Here is a 6,556-nt window from a genome sequence, read left to right on the forward strand (position 1 = left end):
GTTCCCCTGAAGATCGCCGAGGTGGCTGCCTTCTCGGAATGATAGCCGGGTTGACATTTAGGTGATGAAAAATGAAGCCCGGATCCAGGCCTGAGCTTCATAAGGATCCCACGCAAAAACATCAACATTATCCCTCAAGAACTCTAACAACTCCATTTTCTCTTGGTGTGGTAAAAGTACACCGACTTGGAAGAATCTCTCCGGGTCATCGGCCACCGGAAACTTCTCTAATCCCTCGCACTTGTGTTTCATCTCCTCACCTCTCCCGGATAGTCGGGAGCCGGTTAACTGCTATAAGCCCCGTTGATCAAAGCCGAAGACTCGGCTTTCACCGATGCGCACCGCAGCCGATATGCACCGCCCCGGCTACCGATTGGCTGCGAGGATTTCCTCAACACATTCCCCCGAGGGGAATTTAACTTTAACATGTAAGGTAGAGGAGACGGCTCCAAGCGCATGCAACCAAGGCCCTGCAAGGATGGCCGTGTATGGAGAGTACGCATCAACGACGATGAAGTCCACCTCCACCGTTCTCAGCCGACTCGAACGGGCAAACGGATCTGTCCCTTCGGCACAACGGCTCTCCCTTCGAAGCTTATAAGTGGCGAGTCATAAGGAGTAAGGTCTTCCAACTTCAATCTTAACCCTTAAACAGATCAGGGTACATGATATCCGCACCGTTGCCCCGATCTATCATCACCCTTCTCACGTCATAGTTCCCAATTCGAGTAACCACAAGCATCATGGGGCCTGGATGGTCCCTACCTTATCCTCCTCCGAGAAATCTAGGACGGGCAAAGTGCCCTTCAACCTCTTCGGCCCGTGACCCATGTCCTCGTCCGTTGATGGGAAACCGCCATCACCCTAGTGGGACCTCGAGCCTTGCCGCCAGCAGCGAAGATAACATTATTTGTGCCCAGAGCTGGCCGAGATATATTGTTCCTCCGGTTGTTTGAACCAACTTGACTCGGCCCCGCCCGTGGACAAGTGCCGTTTCAACTTTCCCTCACCGACGAGCCGCTCTAGATGGTTCCACAATGTCCGACGCTCTCGGTAGTGTGGCCTACATCCCGATGGTACCGGCAAAAGAGATTTTGGTTTCTTCTCGGAGGTCCTGCCATCTTGCCCTCGGCCACCCGAAGAAAGGCTCTTTACGAACTTTCTCTAGTAACCGATGCACCGGCCTTCTGAACACGCATTTACAACCTAGTGCCGCCGAGCCGGATTGCCCGAAGTAATCCCTCCTCGGCTTGTTGTTGTGGTATCTATCCGGCCGAAATCCCTTCTCTCCCGGCGGATAACCTTTTCCTTTCCCTTCCCTGTCGCCGGTCTTCTTCTACCCTCTTGTACTCATCAATACGATCCATAAGGCGGCGTACACTGCGGACGGGCTTTTTCGTCAAAGACTTTCTTAGGTCGTGGTCAAGAGGGAGACCTACTTTAAAGGTATTAAGCACCACCTCATCAAAGTCACCATCTATCTCGTTAAACATCTCCCGTATCGGTCGGAGTATGCTTTCGGTTGTCTCCCCTTCCTTCATGGCCATGGATAGCAGCGCGAATCCAATGGCCAAGGACTCGCTACACGTAATGAACCGCGAAGCAAATGCCCTAGTCAGCTCCCCAAACGAGCCTACTGACCCCATTTGAGACCGTTAAACCATCTCATAGCCACAGTCCTAAGCCGAGGGGAAAACTTTACATATCGAGTCTCATTGTGAGAGTGCACCGCCATCCTCTTCCGGTTGAAGTGACTCACGTGCTCCACCTGGATCAGTCCGGCCATTATAAATGGTGAAGGTGGGTCGGGTGAACCTCTTGGGGAGCCTCCCCCTCTCAATCCTCCGCGAAAACGGAGATTTAGAGAGTTGGTGCAATGCCCTACTCATGGTATCGTTACCTAAGCCCCTAGAACGAGGCTTCTTACGTTTGCGAGTTGGTTGGCTGCCCTCCTCATCCGGAGGATGTTGCCTTGGTGGGAGTGCGCGACCTCGAGCCGTGGCCACCCTCTATCCTCCTCCGAGGAAGAACTAGACAAAGATGGGGAAGCCTTTACGTTTAGCGCGCGTAACTTCCTCTTCAAACGATCGATTTCCTCTCGCATGGATTTAGAACCCTCATCATGGGTAGTGCTACCCCCTCCATGAGTATGGCCGCACTTGGATACTGTATGGACACTCCCCTCACGATCCCTACGATGTTCAAGACGTTGGAAATGATCTTCCGGTTGTGATCCTCGTGACTCGTGCATGGGTGAGAGCCTAAGCTTCCGCCATAATATCCCTACCTCTTCTAGACTAGATTCCCCTTAGACGGCGCCAATTGTAAGTGCACAATTGCACCCGGCCCCAAGAACAAGCATTGCTCAGCTGCCCAACGAGCCTTAAACAATGTAATTTGTAGAGTGTGGGCTTGAAACCCAGGTTAGAAGTGTTTGAGGATTAAATAGCAAGCTAAAGATTATAAACACTTAAAAACAACAAAGAATGCTATTAATCAATCCGCTCGGACGTAAGCCGAGAACTCTGTTCTTATATAACTCTCTCTTTCTTTTTCTCTTTCTTTTAGGTTACAAAGAGGGAGATCCCCCTTTTTGTTTTAGATTCCTCCTTAAATACTACTCTCTTGAATACCTTTTACACGTGTTGCTTTACCTCCCCTTTAACCTAGATATTTCTTTTCCCAGTGCCTTTGAATAGTAACCAGAAGTTTCTCTTCCACTGTTCAGGTGTCACTTCCCCATCAATGTGGCCAGGGTGGTAGGTGCAGGGTCTTTAATGTGGAGGTAGCAGCCTTTATCTTTGACATTTCTTCAACACCAGTGCTTCTGGGGCATTCTAGGGTTTACCCTTTTTAACCATTGGTCTTAACCGTGTCATCCCCTAATCTTTATTGCGAAACCCCGAGTTCTTCGGTGTTCGTCCGAGGATAAGTTCACCCTCGGCTGGATCCTCGGACCCTCGGCGTATGGGCCGACCCATAGTACCAACAAATTCTAAACCCAGTAGCAGGTCGGCCTTCCTTAACACGGCCCAAAAGGCCCACATTCTCATCAGGATCTTTTTGCCCCCACACAAATCAGTGCATTTTTTAACTAAAATCATACTAATAGTAAATAATATATATATATATATATATATATATATAATGCGTAACCCTGAAATGACACATCAAAATAGTTCATTGATGGCAGAATGATGGTCGAAAACACTGATCTATCACCTGTTGCCGAAGCCACTATTTTGGTGGTCTAGCCACCAGTGCTGACAGCATGGTGGGTGGAGACACTAATCTAGCGGCAGTCGCCGGAAACACTATTTCAGAGGTTTAACCATCAGAACTCCACCACAAACGGCTCCATTGGCCGAGCCACCTGTGTTGGTAATTTATTTAAAATTTAAGTTTGAATTAAAAAAGTATGACCATTAAGGAAAATAAAAAAAAATTGATGAAGAATGAATATTTTATTGAAATATCTTGTAAAATAGATAAACTGATGTGAGTGATTTGTAAAAGTGATAGCGTAAAATAGAAAAAGTAGGTTTTTTGTGTAAAATAGATGGAATATTTTAAAAGAACTGATGTGGTTACTCTAAGTCAATTACTTGAAGTAAAGAAGAGAAAGAAAAGGCAAATGGGATAGAGAGACGAAGGAGTAAATTGAGAGAACATAAACTGCAAATCAATTGGCAGTGGCACCAATGGTGAAATTTTTTGAAGATGAAGAAAAAAAAGTGTGTGAAACACAGGGTCCTTCAACTGTCAATACCAATGTAACCAAAAAGATTTGTTTTTTTTCAAAACACAAGAAAGGTGCATTTTTTGAAATTATTTTTCTTTCTTCAGAAAATTGTTGAACCAAAGAAGTTTCTCTGAAAAACAAACAAGGGATTAGGGGGACAGAAAGGTACCCTTTTAGAAAAATCTTCTAAAATTTTGGGATATTTCATTTTTGAGTGCATATATTTCAATTTTAAAATAAAAAAAAATGGGGAGGGCAAGGCCTCCTTGGACCCCAATGTGGCTCCACCACTGGACAAAAATATAAACCTCATTAGACAAATACATAAACCTCGAATTGGGATGAATTAAAAATTTTAAGATATTTTGAAGAAAAAAAATTAGCACATGCATGCGTATGGCTAAGTTTTAATAATAACTAGTCACTAACCTGTGTTATGCATGGGAACCTACCTATTTGTGAGGTAGACTAAAATAATTTTATAAAATCTTAAATTGATTAAAAAACAACACCATTGCATGATCTTCTTTTTTATGATTTCAATTTGTATTACAATTGAATGAAGAAGTCATTGCTCAAACGTGCAATGACTTACAAAAAATTTTAGACAGTTTTAGAAAGTTTAAGTTGGACTTGTTAAAGAGATAGAGTTTCACTCCTTATTAATTTTGGACTAAACAAAAATAATTTTGTTTAAAAAAATGATAATGATGAGTTTGAGTTTAAGTTACACTTGTTAGAGAGATAGAATTTCAGTTGACTAGGTTGTAGGTTTGGAAAAGTCCAAAAAACAGGCGCTGACTTCAAATTCTCCCAATTTGGCATTCTCGAAGGGCCTGTTTGTTACACAATCTCAAACTCACATTTTTACATTTTAAACAACTTTACACACATTTCCACACACTTTTTCACCCACACAAATTTCAAAAAACTACAAAAGTCTCATCTCAAACTACTCTACCAAACACCCCCTAGCCACCTGTTTCTCAAATTTCCTTACCTAGTATAACACTGGTTCACTCACCAATTTCTGATGGGCTGAACTTGATTAGTTCTACTCACCCTTCCTTAGGTAGTACACAATTTGAGGGAGGCTTGTTTAGCGTATTGATCCATTATGGGTAGCACATTGTGGAGGACATTGTGATTCCACCAAGTGATGCTACAAACTTTTCTTTAGGCGCACGTGAGAAGATGCATGGCTCACAGGTCCAAGACATTGATAAAGGTAAAGCCACCTAGAAAAAGTTTACTAAACCCCACCCGACATACCTATGGACGTCTCCTATGAGGCGATGATGCCAGTTAGGACGAAAAGAAGACTGGCTAGTCAGGAGTACGAGGTTAGTCAGGGTATTAACACAAGCAACAAGAGGCTTAAGGTAAGGTAGGGATCATCAAAACACCAAACCATCCAATGTAATGACGGGTTTCAGTGCTGGTTATCCAGTTACAGAAACCACCCCATAGACTTTTACTTTCGTGTCTCTCTAAAATTGCAGTTATGGTAAAATCTTGGTTTATTTAATCATTAATCATTAGGAATGAAGCGACCAAATCTATATTTTGTTGCTAAAAATCATAACAATCGAAATTAAATTCAATCCAAATATAAAGATGTGGATACACCCTGAGGATAAAGCGACATGTGTATGTGTATCACTCCATCCCTATTGTGTTTGTAAACCTATAACATATGTAGTATCTATATTGTGATTGTTTGTTTCTTTCTCTCTTTCAAATAATAGGAAACTATTTTAAAAGTGCAAGAGGAGCATTGTCAAGATCCTAATGCAATCCCCCTAGCCCAAGAAGAGATATCAAACATAGTTTTTAAGAAGAAATCCGACATTGTAATAGGACTTGGCATGAGACCTTCATCTTCTCTTATAACCACCGCCTCATCTAGTTCCTCGGTAGAATATATCCATCGTCTAAAAAGTGAGATAATTGAGCTCAAAGAGGCAAGAGTTAGGGGCCAAGAGGCGCAAGCTAAACAAGAAGAGGTGCAAAAGAATATCGTTAAATTTTGAGGAGCAAGGGTTATGATGACACTCTTACCTATGGGGGTAGTTCATCTTCAAGCTAAAAGACTTATTAGTTAGTATTTTGTCTTTACACTTAAGCAACATTACATGATGTGACTACTTTTAATGCATTATTTGAAACTAATTGTATTACACTACACTTGAAAATGTATATTTGTTTTCTACAACTTATAATTTAGAAGTTGTGATTTTAATTCATTGGTGTGACTACTCTTAATGCGTTATTAGAAATGTTTCTTATAACATAATTAATGTTTTTACTTTATGATTTTAATGTAGTATTGTTTCTATATTTGTGCAGACTTCTTATTGCTGGCTTTTAGGCCATTTTCTTTTGGCACTACTTGAAGACATTTGATGACATCTTCTTTTGGCCCTAATTATATTATGCTAAATTTTTTGTATTGTTATAAAACATCTTGTGTTATTGTATGTGTTGCAAAAAATTTGTATGGATGGATTAAATCGGATACGTGTTTTATTTTTACTTATGGAATGTATGGATCATTTTCTTATAAATGTGTTGTTGAAATAAATGTGTTATTCAAATGTGAGCTTTTAAAATGTAATGATAGGTTTTAGGTTAATATCAAAGACGGTTAATATCAAAAACAGGAAAAAAATGAAAACAGAAAAATTAGTTTTAGCGACGAATTTTTCCATCGCCAAATATAGCAAAAAAAAAAATGTCTTAGTAACGAAATATTTCGTCACTAAATGTAGCAAAATTTTTTAAGAAATACTTTTAGTGGTGAACATTTTCATT

This window comes from Castanea sativa, chromosome 3 (genome assembly GCF_040712315.1).
Source record: "Castanea sativa cultivar Marrone di Chiusa Pesio chromosome 3, ASM4071231v1".
NCBI lineage: Eukaryota > Viridiplantae > Streptophyta > Magnoliopsida > Fagales > Fagaceae > Castanea > Castanea sativa.